Source organism: Hordeum vulgare, chromosome 3H, assembly GCF_904849725.1.
Source record: "Hordeum vulgare subsp. vulgare chromosome 3H, MorexV3_pseudomolecules_assembly, whole genome shotgun sequence".
Taxonomy (NCBI): domain Eukaryota; kingdom Viridiplantae; phylum Streptophyta; class Magnoliopsida; order Poales; family Poaceae; genus Hordeum; species Hordeum vulgare.
Genome location: NC_058520.1, coordinates 520,914,548 through 520,933,949, shown reverse-complemented (window position 1 = coordinate 520,933,949; position 19,402 = coordinate 520,914,548).

Here is a 19,402-nt window from a genome sequence, read left to right as displayed (position 1 = left end):
GAAAATCGTCTCAAATCTGCCCTAAAAGCCCCATATATATAGGAGGAGGGAGGGGGACCTTGCCTTGGGGTCCAAGGGACTCCCAAGGGGTCGGCCGAGCCAAGGGGGGGAGGACTCCCCCCCCAAACCGAGTTGGACTTGGTTTGGTGGGAGGAGTCCCCCTCCCTTCCCACTTCTTCCCTCTTTTTTTTTCTTTTCCTTTGATTTCTTTCTCTTGGCGCATAGGCCCCCTTGGGGCTGTCCCACCAGCCCACTAAGGGCTGGTGTGTCTCCCCAAAGCCTATGGGCTTCCCCGGGGTGGGTTGCCCCCCCCCCCCGGTGAACTCCCGGAACCCATTCGTCATTCCCGGTACATTCCCGGTAACTCCGAAAACCTTCCGGTAATCAAATGAGGTCATCCTATATATCAATCTTCGTTTCCGGACCATTCCGGAAACCCTCGTGACCTCCGTGATCTCATCCGGGACTCCGAACAACATTCGGTAACCAACCATATAACTCAAATACGCATAAAACAACGTCGAACCTTAAGTGTGCTGACCCTGCGGGTTCGAGAACTATGTAGACATGACCCGAGAGACTCCTAGGTCAATATCCAATAGCGGGACCTGGATGCCCATATTGGATCCTACATATTCTACGAAGATCTTATCGTTTGAACCTCAGTGCCAAGGATTCGTATAATCCCGTATGTCATTCCCTTTGTCCTTCGGTATGTTACTTGCCCGAGATTCGATCATCAGTATCCGCATACCTATTTCAATCTCGTTTACCGGCAAGTCTCTTTACTCGTTCCGTAACACAAGATCCCGCAACTTACACTAAGTTACATTGCTTGCAAGGCTTGTGTGTGATGTTGTATTACCGAGTGGGCCTCGAGATACCTCTCCGTCACACGGAGTGACAAATCCCAGTCTTGATCCATACTAACACAACTAACACCTTCGGAGATACCTGTAGAGCATCTTTATAGTCACCCAGTTACGTTGCGACGTTTGATACACACAAAGCATTCCTCCGGTGTCAGTGAGTTATATGATCTCATGGTCATAGGAATAAATACTTGACACGCAGAAAACAGTAGCAACAAAATGACACGATCAACATGCTACGTCTATTAGTTTGGGTCTAGTCCATCACGTGATTCTCCCAATGACGTGATCCAGTTATCAAGCAACAACACCTTGTTCATAATCAGAAGACACTGACTATCATCGATCAACTGGCTAGCCAACTAGAGGCATGCTAGGGACGGTGTTTTGTCTATGTATCCACACATGTAAATGAGTCTTCATTCAATACAATTATAGCATGGATAATAAACTATTATCTTGATACAGGAATTATAATAATAACTATACTTTTATTATTGCCTCTAGGGCATAATTCCAACAGTCTCCCACTTGCACTAGAGTCAATAATCTAGCCCTCACATCACCATGTGAATTACATTGTAATAAATCTAACACCCATATAGTTCTGGTGTCGATCATGTTTTGGCCGTGGAAGAGGTTTAGTCAGCGGGTCTGCTACATTCAGATCCGTGTGCACTTTGCATATATTTACGTCGTCCTCCTCGACGTAGTCGCGGATGAGGTTGAAGCGTCGCTTGATGTGTCTGGTCTTCTTGTGAAACCTTGGTTCCTTTGCTAAGGCAATGGCACCAGTGTTGTCACAGAACAAGGTTATTGGATCCAGTGCACTTGGCACCACTCCAAGATCCGTCATGAACTGCTTCATCCAGACACCCTCCTTAGCCGCCTCCGAGGCAGCCATGTACTCCGCTTCACATGTAGAATCTGCTACGACGCTTTGCTTGGAACTGCACCAGCTTACCGCACCCCCATTAAGAATAAATACGTATCCGGTTTGCGACTTAGAGTCGTCCGGATCTGTGTCAAAGCTTGCATCGACGTAACCTTTTACGGCGAGCTCTTCGTCACCTCCATACACGAGAAACATCTCCTTAGTCCTTTTCAGGTACTTCAGGATATTCTTGACCGCCGTCCAGTGATCCACTCCTGGATTACTCTGGAACCTACCTGCCATACTTATGGCCAGGCTAACATCCGGTCTAGTGCACAGCATTGCATACATGATAGAACCTATGGCTGAAGCATAGGGGACGGAGCGCATATGCTCTCTATCTTCATGAGTTGCTGGGCACTGAGTCTTACTCAATCTCGTACCTTGTAACACTGGCAAGAACCCTTTCTTGGACTGTTCCATTTTGAACCTCTTCAAAACTTTATCAAGGTACGTGTTTTGTGAAAGTCCTATCAGGCGTTTTGATCTATCCCTATAGATCTTAATGCCTAGAATGTAAGCAGCTTCTCCTAGGTCCTTCATAGAGAAACTTTTATTCAAGTAACCTTTTATGCTCTCCAAAAGCTCTACGTTGTTTCCAATCAGTAATATGTCATCCACATATAATATTAGAAACACCACAGAGCTCCCACTCACTTTCTTGTAAATACAAGATTCTCCAACCACTTGTATAAACCCAAATGCTTTGATCACCTCATCAAAGCGTTTGTTCCAACTCCGAGATGCTTGCACCGGTCCATAAATGGATCGTTGGAGCTTGCACACCTTGTCAGCATTTTTAGGATCGACAAAACCTTCGGGTTGCATCATATACAACTCTTCCTTAAGGAAACCGTTAAGGAATGCCGTTTTGACATCCATCTGCCAGATTTCATAATCGAAAAATGCAGCTATTGCTAACATGATTCTGACGGACTTAAGCATCGCTACGGGTGAGAAGGTCTCATCGTAGTCAACTCCTGGAACTTGTGAAGAACCCTTTGCCACAAGTCGAGCTTTATAAACGGTCACATTACCGTCAGCGTCCGTCTTCTTCTTAAAGATCCATTTGTTCTGAATAGCCTTGCGGACCTCAGGGAGTATCTCCAAAGTCCACACTTTGTTCTCATACATGGATCCTATCTCGGATTTCATGGCTTCTAGCCATTTGTTGGAATCTGGGCCCACCATTGCTTCTTCATAATTTGCAGGTTCATTGTTGTCTAACAACATGATTGACAAGACGGGATTACCGTACCACTCTGGAGCAGTGCGTGATCTCGTCGACCTGCGTGGTTCAACAGAAACTTGAACTGGAGTTTCATGATCATCATCATTAACTTCCTCCTCAACCGGCGTCGCAACGACAGAGGTTTCCCCTTGCCCTGCGCCACCATTCAGAGGGATGAGAGGTTCGACAACCTCGTCAAGTTCTATCTTCCTCCCACTCAATTCTCTCGAGAGAAACTCCTTCTCGAGAAAAGTTCCGTTCTTAGCAACAAACACTTTGCCCTCGGATTTGAGATAGAAGGTGTACCCAACTGTCTCTTTTGGGTAACCCATGAAGATGCACTTTTCCGCTTTGGGTTCCAGCTTGTCAGGCTGAAGCTTTTTTGACATAAGCATCACATCACCAAACTTTAAGAAACGACAACTTTGGCCTTTTGCCATACCACAGTTCGTATGGTGTCGTCTCAACGGATTTCGATGGTGCCCTATTTAAAGTGAATGCAGCTGTTTCTAATGCATAACCCCAAAATGATAACGGCAAATCAGTAAGAGACATCATAGATCGCACCATCTCTAACAAAGTACGATTATGACGTTCGGACACACCATTACGCTGTGGTGTTCCAGGCGGTGTTAACTGCGAAACAATTCCACATTGTCTTAAGTGAGTACCAAACTCGAAACTCAGATATTCACCCCCACGATCAGACCGTAGGAACTTGATCCTTTTGTTACGATGATTTTCCACTTCACTCTGAAATTGCTTGAACTTTTCAAATGTTTCATACTTGTGCTTCATCAAGTAGACATAACCATATCTACTTAAATCGTCAGTGAAGGTGAGAAAATAACGATATCCGCCGCGTGCCTCCACGCTCATTGGACCACACACATCGGTATGTATGATTTCCAACAAGTCCCTTGCACGCTCCATTGTTCCGGAGAACGGAGTCTTAGTCATCTTGCCCATGAGGCATGGTTCGCACGTGTCAAGCGAATCAAAGTCAAGTGACTCCAAAAGTCCATCAGCATGGAGTTTCTTCATGCGCTTTACACCAATATGACCCAAGCGGCAGTGCCACAAAAATATGGCGCTATCATTGTTTACTCTAACTCTTTTGGTCTCAATGTTATATATATGCGTATCGCTATCAAGATTCAATATGAACAATCCTCTCACATTCGGTGCATGACCATAAAAGATGTTACTCATAGAAATAGAACAACCATTATTCTCAGACTTAAAAGAGTAACCGTCTCGCAATAAACAAGATCCAGATATAATGTTCATGCTCAACGCAGGCACTAAATAACAATGATTTAAGTTCATCACTAATCCCGATGGTAGTTGAAGTGACACTGTGCCGACGGCGATTGCATCAACCTTGGAACCGTTTCCTACGCGCATCGTCACTTCGTCTTTCGCCAGCCTTCGTCTATTCCGCAGTTCCTGCTTCGAGTTGCAAATGTGAGCAACAGAACCGGTATCGAATACCCAGGCACTACTATGAGAGCCGGTTAAGTACACATCAATAACATGTATATCAAATATACCTCATTTTTCTTTGCCCGCCTTCTTATCTGCCAGATACTTGGGGCAATTGCGCTTCCAGTGACCCATACCCTTGCAATAGAAGCACTCTGTTTCAGGCTTAGGTCCAGCCTTGGGTTTCTTCGGCGGATTGGCAACAGGCTTGCCGCTCTTCTTTGAATTTCCCTTCTTGCCTTTGCCGTTTCTCTTGAAACTAGTGGTCTTGCTCACCATCAACACTTGATGCTCTTTACGGAGTTCAGACTCTGCGACTTTCAGCATCGCAAACAACTTGCCGGGAGACTTGTTCATCCCTTGCATGTTGTAGTTCAACACAAAGCCTTTATAGCTTGGCGGCAGTGATTGAAGGATTCTGTCAATGATAGTCTCTTGCGGGAGTTCAATCCCCAGTTCAGCTAGACGGTTTGAGTACCCAGACATTTTGAGCACATGTTCACTGACAGACGAGTTTTCCTCCATCTTGCAAGCATAGAATTTATCGGAGGTCTCATACCTCTTGATCCGGGCGTTCTTCTGAAAGATAAACTTCAACTCCTGGAACATCTCAAATGCTCCATGACGCTCAAAGCAACGTTGAAGTCCCGGTTCTAAGCCATACAAGACTGCACATTGAACTATTGAGTAGTCCTCCTTACGTGCTAACCAAGCGTTCTTAACATCCTGATCAGCCGTAGCGGGTGGTTCATCTCCTAGCGCAGCATTAAGGACATAATCCTTCTTTCCAGCTTGTAAGATTAGCTTAAGATTACGAGCCCAGTCTACAAAGTTGCTTCCATCATCTTTCAACTTAGCTTTCTCTAGGAACGTATTAAAATTCAGGATGACACTTGCGTGAGCCATGATCTACAACACAAATATATTCAAAGTGGACTTAGACTATGTTCAAGATAATTAGAGTTCAACTTAATCAAATTATATGCTAAACTCCCACTCAAAAAGTACATCTCTCTAGTCATTTGAGTGGTTCATGATCCACTTACACTATCCCAAGTCCGATCATCACGTGAGTTGAGTATAGTTTCAGTGGTAAGCATCCCTATGCTAATCATATCAACTATATGATTCATGATCGACCTTTTGGTCTCATGTGTTCCGAGGCCATGTCTGCACATGCTAGGCTCGTCAAGCTTAACCCGAGTGTTCCGCGTGCGCAACTGTTTTGCACCCGTTGTATGTGAACGTTGAGTCTATCACACCCGATCATCACGTGGTGTCTCGAAACGATGAACTGTAGCAACGGTGCACAGTCGGGGAGAACACAATTTCGTCTTGAAATTTTAGTGAGAGATCACCTCATAATGCTACCGTCGTTCTAAGCAAAATAAGGTGCATAAAAGGATTAACATCACATGCAATTCATAAGTGACATGATATGGCCATCATCACGTGCTTCTTGATCTCCATCACCAAAGCACCGGCACGATCTTCTTGTCACCGGCGCCACACCATGATCATCCATCAACGTGTTGCCATCGTAGTTGTCGTGCTACTTATGCTATTACTACTATAGCTACATCCTAGCAAAATAGTAAACGCATCTGCAAGCACATATGTTAGTATAAAGACAACCCTATGGCTCCTGCCGGTTGTCGTACCATCGACGTGCAAGTCGATATTTCTATTACAACATGATCATCTCATACATCCAATATATCACATCACATCGTTGGCCAAATCACATCACAATCATACCCTGCAAAAACAAGTTAGACGTCCTCTAATTTTGTTGTTGCAAGTTTTACGTGGTGACCAAGGGTATCTAGTAGGATCGCATCTTACTTACGCAAACACCACAACGGAGATATATGAGTTGCTATTTAACCTCATCCAAGGACCTCCTCGGTCAAATCCGATTCAACTAAAGTTGGAGAAACCGACACTTGCCAGTCGTCTTTGAGCAAAGGGGGTTACTCGTAACGATGAAACCAGTCTCTCGTAAGCGTACGAGTAATGTCGGTCCAAGCCGCTTCAATCCAACAATACCGCGGAATCAAGAAAAGACTAAGGAGGGCAGCAAAACGCAGATCACCGCCCACAAAACCTTTTGTGTTGTACTCGAGAAGACATCTACGCATGAACCTAGCTCTGATACCACTGTTGGGGAACGTCGCATGGGAAACAAAAATTTTCCTACGCGCACGAAGACCTATCATGGTGATGTCCATCTACGAGAGGGGATGAGTGATCTACGTACCCTTGTAGATCGTACAGCAGAAGCGTTAGAGAACGCGGTTGATGTAGTGGAACGTCCTCACGTCCCTCGATCCGCCCCGCGAACAATCTCGCGATCAGTCCCATGATCTAGTACCGAACGGACGGCACCTCCGCGTTCAGCACACGTACAGCTCGACGATGATCTCGGCCTTCTTGATCCAGCAAGAGAGACGGAGAGGTAGAAGAGTTCTCCGGCAGCGTGACGGCGCTCCGGAGGTTGGTGATGATCTCGTCTCAGCAGGGCTCCGCCCGAGCTCCGCAGAAACGCGATCTAGAGGAAGAACTATGGAGGTATGTGGTCGGGCAGCCGTGAGAAAATCGTCTCAAATCTGCCCTAAAAGCCCCATATATATAGGAGGAGGGAGGGGGACCTTGCCTTGGGGTCCAAGGGACTCCCAAGGGGTCGGCCGAGCCAAGGGGGGGAGGACTCCCCCCCCCCCCCAAACCGAGTTGGACTTGGTTTGGTGGGAGGAGTCCCCCTCCCTTCCCACTTCTTCCCTCTTTTTTTTTCTTTTCCTTTGATTTCTTTCTCTTGGCGCATAGGCCCCCTTGGGGCTGTCCCACCAGCCCACTAAGGGCTGGTGTGTCTCCCCAAAGCCTATGGGCTTCCCCGGGGTGGGTTGCCCCCCCCCGGTGAACTCCCGGAACCCATTCGTCATTCCCGGTACATTCCCGGTAACTCCGAAAACCTTCCGGTAATCAAATGAGGTCATCCTATATATCAATCTTCGTTTCCGGACCATTCCGGAAACCCTCGTGATGTCTGTGATCTCATCCGGGACTCCGAACAACATTCGGTAACCAACCATATAACTCAAATACGCATAAAACAACGTCGAACCTTAAGTGTGCAGACCCTGCGGGTTCGAGAACTATGTAGACATGACCCGAGAGACTCCTCGGTCAATATCCAATAGCGGGACCTGGATGCCCATATTGGATCCTACATATTCTACGAAGATCTTATCGTTTGAACCTCAGTGCCAAGGATTCGTATAATCCCGTATGTCATTCCCTTTGTCCTTCGGTATGTTACTTGCCCGAGATTCGATCGTCAGTATCCGCATACCTATTTCAATCTCGTTTACCGGCAAGTCTCTTTACTCGTTCCGTAACACAAGATCCCGCAACTTACACTAAGTTACATTGCTTGCAAGGCTTGTGTGTGATGTTGTATTACCGAGTGGGCCCCGAGATACCTCTCCGTCACACGGAGTGACAAATCCCAGTCTTGATCCATACTAACTCAACTAACACCTTCGGATATACCTGTAGAGCATCTTTATAGTCACCCAGTTACGTTGCGACGTTTGATACACACAAAGCATTCCTCCGGTGTCAGTGAGTTATATGATCTCATGGTCATAGGAATAAATACTTGACACGCAGAAAACAGTAGCAACAAAATGACACGATCAACATGCTACGTCTATTAGTTTGGGTCTAGTCCATCACGTGATTCTCCCAATGACGTGATCCAGTTATCAAGCAACAACACCTTGTTCATAATCAGAAGACACTGACTATCATCGATCAACTGGCTAGCCAACTAGAGGCATGCTAGGGACGGTGTTTTGTCTATGTATCCACACATGTAAATGAGTCTTCATTCAATACAATTATAGCATGGATAATAAACTATTATCTTGATACAGGAATTATAATAATAACTATACTTTTATTATTGCCTCTAGGGCATAATTCCAACAAGAGGCACGCGGCGGATATCGTTATTTTCTCACCTTCACTGACGATTTGAGTAGATATGGTTATGTCTACTTAATGAAGCACAAGTCTGAAACATTTGAAAAGTTCAAGCAATTTCAGAGTGAAGTTGAAAATCATCGTAACAATAAGATCAAGTTCCTATGGTCTGATCGTGGGGGTGAATATCTGAGTTTCGAGTTTGGTGCTCACTTAAGAAAATGTGGAATTGTTTCACAGTTGACACCGCCTGGAACACCACAGCGTAATGGTGTGTCCGAACATCGTAATCGTACTTTATTAGAGATGGTGCGATCTATGATGTCTCTTACCGATTTGCCGTTATCGTTTTGGGGTTATGCATTAGAAACAGCTGCATTCACTTTAAATAGGGCACCATCAAAATCCGTTGAGACGACACCATACAAATTGTGGTATGGCAAAAGGCCAAAGTTGTCGTATCTTAAAGTTTGGGGATGTGATGCTTATGTCAAAAAGCTTCAGCCTGAAAAGCTGGAACCCAAAGCGGAAAGGTGCATCTTCATAGGTTACCCAAAAGAGACAGTTGGGTACACCTTCTATCTCAAATCCGAGGGCAAAGTGTTTGTTGCTAAAAACGGAGCTTTTCTCGAGAAGGAGTTTCTCTCAAGAGAATTGAGTGGGAGGAAGATAGAACTTGACGAGGTTGTCGAACCTCTCATCCCTCTGGATGGTGGCGCAGGGCAAGGGGAAACCTCTGTCGTTGCGACGCCAGTTGAGGAGGAAGTTAATGATGATGATCATGAAACTCCGGTTCAAGTTTCTGTCGAACCACGCAGGTCGAGGAGACCACGTGCTGCTCCAGAGTGGTACGGTAATCCCGTCTTATCAATCATGTTGTTGGACAACAATGAACCTGCAAATTATGAAGAAGCAATGGTGGGCCCAGATTCCAACAAATGGCTAGAAGCCATGAAGTCCGAGATAGGATCCATGTATGAGAACAAAGTGTGGACTTTTGAAGTACTACCTGAGGGCTGCAAGGCTATTCAGAACAAATGGATCTTTAAGAGGAAGACGGACGCTGACGGCAATGTGACCGTTTATAAAGCTTGACTTGTGGCAAAGGGTTTTTCACAAGTTCAAGGAGTTGACTACGATGAGACATTCTCACCCGTAGCGATGCTTAAGTCCGTCAGAATCATGTTAGCAATAGCTGCATTTTTCGATTATGAAATCTGGCAGATGGATGTCAAAACGGCGTTCCTTAACGGTTTCCTTAAGGAAGAGTTGTATATGATGCAACCCGAAGGTTTTGTCGCTCCTAAGAATGCTAACAAGGTGTGCAAGCTCCAGCAATTCATTTATGGACTGGTGCAAGCATCTCGGAGTTGGAACAAACACTTTGATGAGGTGATCAAAGCATTTGGGTTTATACAAATGATTGGAGAATCTTGTATTTACAAGAAAGTGAGTGGGAGCTCTGTGGCGTTTCTAATATTATATGTGGATGACATATTACTGATTGGAAACAACATAGAGTTTTTGGAGAGCATAAAGGATTACTTGAATAAAAGTTTCTCTATGAAGGACCTAGGAGAAGCTGCTTACATTCTAGGCATTAAGATCTACAGGGATAGATCAAAACGCCTGATAGGACTTTCACAAAGCACATACCTTGATAAAGTTTTGAAGAGGTTCAAAATGGAACAGTACAAGAAAGGGTTCTTCCCAGTTTTACAAGGTACGAGATTGAGTAAGACTTAGTGCCCAGCAACTGATGAGGATAGAGAGCATATGCGCTCCGTCCCCTATGCTTCAGCCATAGGTTCTATCATGTATGCAATATTGTGCACTAGACCGGACGTTAGCCTGGCCATAAGTATGGCAGGTAGGTTCCAGAGTAATCCAGGAGAATATCCTGAAGTACCTGAAAAGGACTAAGGAGATGTTTCTCGTGTATGGAGGTGACGAAGAGCTCGCCGTAAAAGGTTACGTCGATGCAAGCTTTGACACAGATCCGGACGACTCTAAGTCGCAAACCGGATATGTATTTATTCTTAATGGGGGTGTGGTAAGCTGGTGCAGTTCCAAGCAAAGCGTCGTAGCAAATTCTACATGTGAAGCGGAGTACATGGCTGCCTCGGAGGCGGCTAAGAAGGGTGTCTGGATGAAGCAGTTCATGACGGATCTTGGAGTGGTGCCAAGTGCACTGAATCCAATAACCTTGTTTTGTGACAACACGGGTGCCATTGCCTTAGCAAAGGAACCACGGTTTCACAAGAAGTCCAGACACATCAAACGACGCTTCAACCTCATCCGCGACTACGTCGAAGGGGAGGACGTAAATATATGCAAAGTGCACATGGATCTGAATGTAGCAGACCTGCTGACTAAACCTCTTCCACGGGCCAAGCATGATCAACACCAGAACTGTATGGGTGTTAGATTTGTTACAATGTAATTCGCATGATGATGTGAGGGCTAGATTATTGACTCTAGTGCACGTGGGAGACTATTGGAATTATGCCCTAGAGGCAATAATAAATATAGTTATTATTATAATTCCTGTATCAAGATAATCGTTTATTATCCATGCTATAATTGTATTGAATGAAGACTCATTTACATGTGTGGATACATAGACAAAACACTATCCCTAGCAAGCCTCTAGTTGGCTAGCCAGTTGATCAAAGATAATCAATGTCTTCTGATTATGAACAAGGTGTTGTTGCTTGATAACTGGATCACGTCATTAGGAGAATCACGTGATGGACTAGACCCAAACTAATAGAATTAGCATGTTGATCGTGTCATTTTGTTGCTACTATTTTCTGCGTGTCAAGTATTTGTTCCTATGACCATGAGATCATATGACTCACTAACACCGGAGGAATACTTCGTGTGTATCAAACATCGCAACGTAACTGGGTGACTATAAAGATGCTCTACAGGTATCTCCGAAGGTGTTCGTTGAGTTAGTATGGATCGAGATTGGGATTTGTCACTCCGTGTGACGGAGAGGTCTCTCGGGGCCCACTCGGTAATACAACATCACACACAAGCCTTGCAAGCAATGTGACTTAGTGTAAGTTGCGGTATCTTGTATTACGGAACGAGTAAAGAGACTTGCCGGTAAACGAGATTGAAATAGGTATACGGATACTGACGATCGAATCTCGGGCAAGTAACATACCGAAGGACAAAGGGAATGACATACGGGATTATATGAATCCTTGGCACTGAGGTTCAAATGATAAGATCTTCGTAGAATATGTAGGATCCAATATGGGCATCCAGGTCCCGCTATTGGATATTGACCTAGGAGTCTCTCGGGTCATGTCTACATAGTTCTCGAACCCGCAGGGTTTGCACACTTAAGGTTCGACGTTGTTTTATGCGTATTTGAGTTATATGGTTGGTTACCGAATGTTGTTCGGAGTCCCGGATGAGATCACAGACGTCATGAGGGTTTCCGGAATGGTCCGGAAACGAAGATTGATATATAGGATGACCTCATTTGATTACCGGAAGGTTTTCGGAGTTACCGGGAATGTACCGGGAATGACAAATGGGTTCCGGGAGTTCACCGGGGGGGGGGCAACCCACCCCAGGGAAGCCCATAGGAATTTGGGGTGGCGCACCAGCCTTTAGTGGGCTGGTGGGACAGCCCAAAAGAGCCCTATGCGCCATAGGAAGAAAAATCAAAGAGAAAAGGAAAAAAAGGGAGGTGGGAAAAAGGGGAAGGACTCCTCCTTCCAAACCTAGTTGGACTCGGTTTGGAAGGGGAGAGCTGCCCCCCTTGGCTCGGCCGAAGCCCTTAGGGGTCCTTGGACCCCAAGGCAAGGCCCCCCTCTTCCCCCTATATATACGGAGGTTTTAGGGCTGATTTGACACAACTTTGCCACGGCAGCCCGACCACATATCTCCACGGTTTTACCTCTAGATCGCGTTTCTGCGGAGCTCGGGCGGAGCCCTGCTGAGACGAGATCATCACCAACCTCCGGAGCACCGTGACGCTGCCGGAGAACTCTTCTAACTCTTCGTCTCTCTTGCTGGATCAAGAAGGCCGAGATCATCGTCGAGCTGTACGTGTGCTGAACGCGGAGGTGCCGTCCGTTCGGCACTAGATCGTGGGACTGATCGCGGGACGGTTCATGGGGTGGATCGAGGGACGTGAGGACGTTCCACTACATCAACCACATTCACTAACGCTTCTGCTGTGCGGTCTACAAGGGTACGTAGATCACACATCCCCTCTCGTAGATGGACATCACCATGATAGGTCTTCGTGCGCGTAGGAAAATTTTTGTTTCCCATGCGACGTTCCCCAACATAAGCTTCTCAAACTTCACTTCCACGTATCACTGTGGAGAACTCAAACTTATGCACCAAATGCAAGGGCAAGGGCACACGGATTGCCCAAGTCCTTCTCTCTCAAATCCCACCACAACAACTAATGCTATGGAAGAAAATGAGAGGAAGAATGAGGAAGAACACGAAGAAGTCCAAGATCAAGATCCAAGGGGTCCCCCTCACAAAGAGGAGAATGTGACTGGTGTCGTGGGAATACACCTGAAAGTAGAGGTGTAGGGTACGAATGGAGAGGGCAGAGTCCTAGCTACAGAATCTTTTTACGCAAGATGTATGAGTTCAGGACCCTCTTGTAGAGGTAATAGCCCTGCGTCTCAGTGCTCGGGAGCTCTTGAAGTGTGGAAAGTGTGTTACAGGGGGTGCGAACCCTTGCGCCAGAGGGGAGGGGTGGCTTATATACAGTGCACTACACCTCATCAAGGCCCCAACATCTAAGGGCTCGATCAATAAGGTTTAAAGGTGTACGTTACTGATAACGTATGTATGTAATTAATGCTATTCATGACCATTAGTTGAGCGCTCACCCGTTGGCCTCCCTGGAGGTGGATTCTGGTCTTCTGTGTCGACTAGAACCTTCCGAGTGAAAGTTGGTTGTCGAGTGAAGGTGAATATCTTTCGAGTGACTTTGTATCGAGTGACTTTGTATCGAGTGACTTTTTAGGTGTTATGTCCATCCAGTCGGAATCTTCTTTGTGACCCTCCAGATAATAATGAGGTACCCTTAGGTAGGACACTTAGGTCAGGCTTGTGACCCTACCCAAGGTACATATCCCCATCATTAGCCCCCGAATGGATCGGGGTTCGAGTGAGGAAGGGGTTGATGCGGATTCTATCGAGCCATACTGACCTTGCACATAGTTCTGGGTTTGATAGAACTTCGTGTCGACTGAAATCTTCGTCATTCACCTTGATCGGTTCTGTTGCGAAGCATGTCCGAGTGAATTTAAGTGCTTGAAGTTACTCCGAGTGACAGACGAGATCTTGGGACCTGACGGATCACTTCGTGAGTTCCGGATTTCACGGGATTCGGAATTTCGGTTTCCGCACGCTGCACGGATATGACGCAACTGCGAGGGCAAGTGGGCAACGACGCCTCGATTATTGCACCATCATTATCGCCACGCGTCACATCTCCTCTGTTATCGGGATAGGCTGGGACCTGGGGGGCCCGTTGGTCAGCGACTCACTCGGGCGATTATATAAGTGCGACCCGCGCTAGGGTTGAGGCCGTACCTTCCTTTGATTCTTCCTCGCCTCCTATCCACCTCCGTTCCGCAGGCGTTGCTTGGGCTCATCTCCGCCGCTGTGACCATGACGAAGAGCAAAACCACCAAGCTTGAGCGTGCCAAGAAGGGCAGGAAGACGAAGAAAACAAGCGGCCAGACTGCGTTGTCGCCGTGGTGGGTTCAGGGGGAGTTTCTCCCGTCCACCATCAAGAAGGAGGACGTCCTGGAGCTCGTTGAGCACATGATGGTAGCCGAAAAAATCTTGGGGGTTGCCGGAGGGAGAGCCAGAGACGGAGCCCCATGAAGGGGAATGAGTCCTTCTCGTGGCCCAAATCGAGCGAGGCTTCTCTCTGCCTCCGCATCCTTTTATTCACGACTTTCTCTATTACTTTGGAGCACAACTTCATCATCTCCCTCCAAACACCATTGTGTATCTATGTGCGTTTATCACACTGGAGAGTGCTATTGTCAAGCGCCGAACTACAACCATTCGATCATACCATCGAGCCGAACTAAAGTCGTTCGATCATACCCTAGCGCTCGACTACAGCCGTTCGATCATACCCTAGCGCTGCCAAAGGAAATTCTCTGTCCAAGCGCTGCCGCTGACTAGTGGGGCCGGCTGTCCCAAAGACACGTGGGTCCATAAGCTCGCTCACCATTGCCCCCCCTTTCCCCCAACAAACAGAGCAGTCATTCTTCTTCTTCTCCCCGTGCTCGCTCACCATTGCCTCCCCTTTCCCCCAACAAACAGAGCAGTTGTTCTTCTTCTTCTCCCCGTGCTCTCTCACCATTGCCTCCCCTTTCCCCCACATATTCTTCTTCTTCTTCTCTGGCTACGAAGTGCAGAAACGTCGGCCGGTGAGAGATGTCGAGCTCTATCTCAGCCTCCAACCCCTCATGGCCACAGTATGGTGAAGTGCCGCTGACGCGATGTCCGGATTGCCCACACATCATGCCACTGGTACGTCGTATTACTCGGAAAAAGGAGAATGGGAACAAAGTGCGCGAGTTTCTCACATGCTAGAACATGCGAGAGGTGGGGAAGGTAAGATCTCTCCAGATTTCTCCAGATTTTTTTTGCTCAAATTTGGAATTTAGGGTTCATGTTTACGTTTTCAGGACCCGCCTCCTTGCAACCATTTTGACGGCTTAATTGATTCGACGGGGGCAGCAAAGATGGTGCTCGATCTGCTGTCATCTCGGAAGACAATGGGGGCTACGGAGATTTTACACTATGACAACGTCGCTCCGACGATGGGGGATGCGGAACTCAAAGGGGAACTCAAGAAGTTGAATAAGCACTTCACGCACATGATTGATGTGACAAACACGCTAATCTGATAGCTGCAACATTTTATTTGTGTATAGTTGCTCTAGGATTTGCTTACTTGCTAATCATAAGTCGATAGAGGTTATTTGAAAAAGCGAACTCTTTTTGAATTTTAGAACACTTCTATGAAAACTTGAACATTTTCTCAAAGTGTTAGCCGAAAGTTTTTCAAAAACAATAACATTTAGAAAAATAAAATTAAAATTCCAGAATATTTTATCAAATTCGTGAACGAAATAATAAAATGCAAACATTTTTCCAATCTGCGAACATTTTTCAAATTGTGATTTTATGAAACACTAGATATTTTTCGAATTTTGAACAAATTTTGAAACACGAATAACTTTCAAATTCGTAAACAAAATTATAAAATTGTGAATATTTTCGAATCTGCAAACAAATTTTGAAACAGAAAATATTATTCGAATTATGAACAAAATTATAAAATTATGAACATTTTTTAATCTGCAAACAAATTTTGAAACTGAGAACATTTTTCAAATTGTGAATAAATTTTGAAACATGAACAAATTAAAATTCATGAACAAAATTATAAAATTGTGAACATTTTTAGTTAAACTGTGAACGTTTCTTGGAATATGAACAAATTTCAAATTCATGAACAAAATTGTAAAATTGTGAAGATTTCTCGAATTGTGAACAAATTTTGAAACTGTAAACATTTTTCGAAATGTCATAAAATTTTGGAAACATGAATAAATTTTAAATTCGCATCTAAAAGTATAAAATTGTTAACATTTTCTGAATCTGCAATTATTTTAAATCCACAAACATTTTTTGAAACCATAAATATTTTTTGAATTGTGAACAATTTTTGAAACATGAATAGTTTTCAAATTCGTAAACAAAATTAGAAAATTGTGAATATTTTTCGAATCTGCTAAGAAATTTTTAAACTGGTTTTTTTGAAAATTGTGAACAAAACTATAAATTTTTAATTTTTTTTGCATCTGCGAACAAATTTTGAAACTGTGAACATTTTTTGAATTGTGAACAAATTGGGAAACATAAAGAAATTTCAAATTTATGAACAAAATTATTAATTGTGAACATTTTGCAAATTTGAAGAACAGTTTTTGAAAATACAAAACATTTTTTTTCAATAATCGAGCACATTTTTATAAAATCAATAACATTTTTTGAAACAAAAACAGAAAAGAATAAATAAAAAAGAAAAATATAAAAACTGGATCTGGAAACCTTTTAGAAGTTTCCCAAAACCTAAAAGCCCCGGCTAGAACCCAGGATTTTCTATGACCGGGCGCTCCAATCCACTAAATGGGCCAACCCAATTAAAATCGCTCCCCTTCCCTCCTTGTGCAAAGCCCCGAGATCACTTCGCACAGAGTGGTGAATAGAAAATTCCCATACCAATGTAAAGAACCTTCTCAAGGCCGCTTTAGATGGGTTGACCCACTAAAACAACGAGGCCCTCGGTGCGGGAGGCGAGGTAGATTAAATCTCGCAATAAGCTAGAGATTGTTCTCGCGAGATTTCAATTCTTTGATGATACCACCCGGAGGTCTGCGGGCTGCATGTAATTATGTTCTAGTATTGGTTGAGTGCACCTAATATTCACTTCCTCATGACAATGTCATCATAGACCATAAATATGTGCTCAATAAACGAAGGTTGCTAAATCTTAGTCAATGAGATTTATCAAAGTCTCAGTTACCACTATAACCGTTAAATTATGTCCATCAAGATCATGCGTAGCTACACATATTCGACATTTCCTATTTGATGTCACAAGCGTCGGTTAACAAAATAGTTAACATGCATTTTGGTAACTAGTGCCTATGGCGTACGTAAATGGGCCGGAACATCTAGGTGCCGGTTGACAAATTTTTTTAAAATTTTATGAAATTTTTTGAACATCGATGATTTTTAGAAAATTCCAACGAATTTTTTAAGATTGATGAAATTTTCTCCGAAAATCAATAAACCTTTTCTAAAATATTAAAACTATTTGAACTTATTTGAATATTGATGAATTTTTTTGAAATCTGATGAACATATTTTTCAAAATGGATGTAATTTTTCAAAATTAATGAACCTTATTAAGATTTAAGAACTTTTTTAAAAAATGATGAACTTTTTTCAAATTTAATGAACTTTTATAATTTTCATGAACTTTTCCAAAACATATGAACTTCTTGTTCAATTTCAATGAACATTTTTTCAAATTGATTAACTTTATCCAAAATTGATGAACCTTTTTTAAAGATAAGATTTTTTACATATGGATGAACCTTTTTCTTTAAATTTGTAAACTTTTTTTATTTCATATTTCTATTTTCATAACAAATAGAAAATCTGAACGGATTTTTTTTATGGATCAACGGAAAAAGAAAACTGGACAGCATGCTAGTGGGCTGCCCAATGCGGTTCGTTAACGAACGCATGCAACACTGCATAGGAGCTCTCCACATATTCCCAGGCGGGTTTTGTTTTGTTTGCATATGTAAAATCGGCTCATCTTGGATGAATGTGATAACCCTTTTCCCTTTTTCTGTTGTATTTGCGGGACATGCTCGAGGTGAAACCCTTTTTACATTTTCGGACACGTCCCAATGTGTGTCTTTACCAGTTATTTACCTTTTGTTTCTTCACATTTCTCTCTTATTTTTTCCTTTTCATTTTCCCCTATGCATGTCTTAGATTTTTCATTATTTTCCTTGCATATTTCATTTTATTGTTACTTATCATTGTCCCGTTATTATAGCCTTTTTCTTTTAATCCTATACCTGCCATTCGTTTCATGGATTTGTTAAATCTGAGTAGACGGATATTTCACAAGTTTTTAGTCACCTCCAAGCAAGGTGGTTTATACATGCCAATTTGTGCGCCGTGAGGTGGATCTGTGTGTTTGTATTGGTAGTCATGGGAATGGGCAACACATTTACACACGTAGCTAGAGTTTACATGGCTTACCCTATCTTCAAAAATATTTTCATCTTTTTATTTTTTATTGGTTTATCTTTTTATTGGTTTTTAATTTCCTTTTTACTTTACTCTTTCCCACCTTTGTACTTTTGTATTTTACTTTATTTTATTTTCCTTTTGTTTTTCCCCATTACTTATTTTTATAAAGTATTTTTAGATACAAGAATAATATTAATGTTTTAATACTGTAATCTTTTTAAGTATAAATATATGATTTTATTTTCAAGTTTTATAAATAATTAAAGATTTTTTATATCTTTTATTTCTAAATAGCTACTCGTTAGCTACTTTTTCCTAGACATGCAAGTATTTGTATCTCTAATTCCTACCAGATGTGTTTTTTTTTCAGTTTTTGTTCTGCACATATGTGTCACTCGCACGCATCCTTTTTGTGGGTGAGATATGTTTATATTTTTTAGAATTGTACACAACAACTGAAAGTATCGTCTCCGACTGCAATTGCATGTTTTTAAATGGGGTTGTAAGTTGTGTTGTTTTCGAGAGGGGCCACTTGCATGCCTTTAATTAGGTACACAAATGCAAGTGTTTGACCCATGACTGCAACTGTATGCATTCACTATGATTGCAACTTGATGGTGTTTTGAGAGGGTGGAGGTTCTTGCATGTCTACCACTAGACATGCATCTACAACTGCTACCCCAAGGACACTTGTATGTCTTTAACGCGACATCAACTTGGTGGTGTTTTGTTGTAGAAGAGAGCGGTTGCTTGTTTACCACTAGGCACACAACTGCAAATATCACGCCTAACGACAACTGCATATTTTCAATGCCACTGCACCTTGGTGGTGTTTTATCAAGGGAGACACCTGCATGCCTATCACTAGGCATGCCACTTCAAGTGTTTACAGCTCCATGTATTCAACGCGACTGCAACTTGATGGTGTTTTGTCAAGGGGAGGGGCAGTTGTATGTCTACCACTAGGCATGCAAGTGCATGTGCCCCTCCTAGCTACAATTGCATGTTTTTTGTGACTGCAATTTGATGGCATTTTTT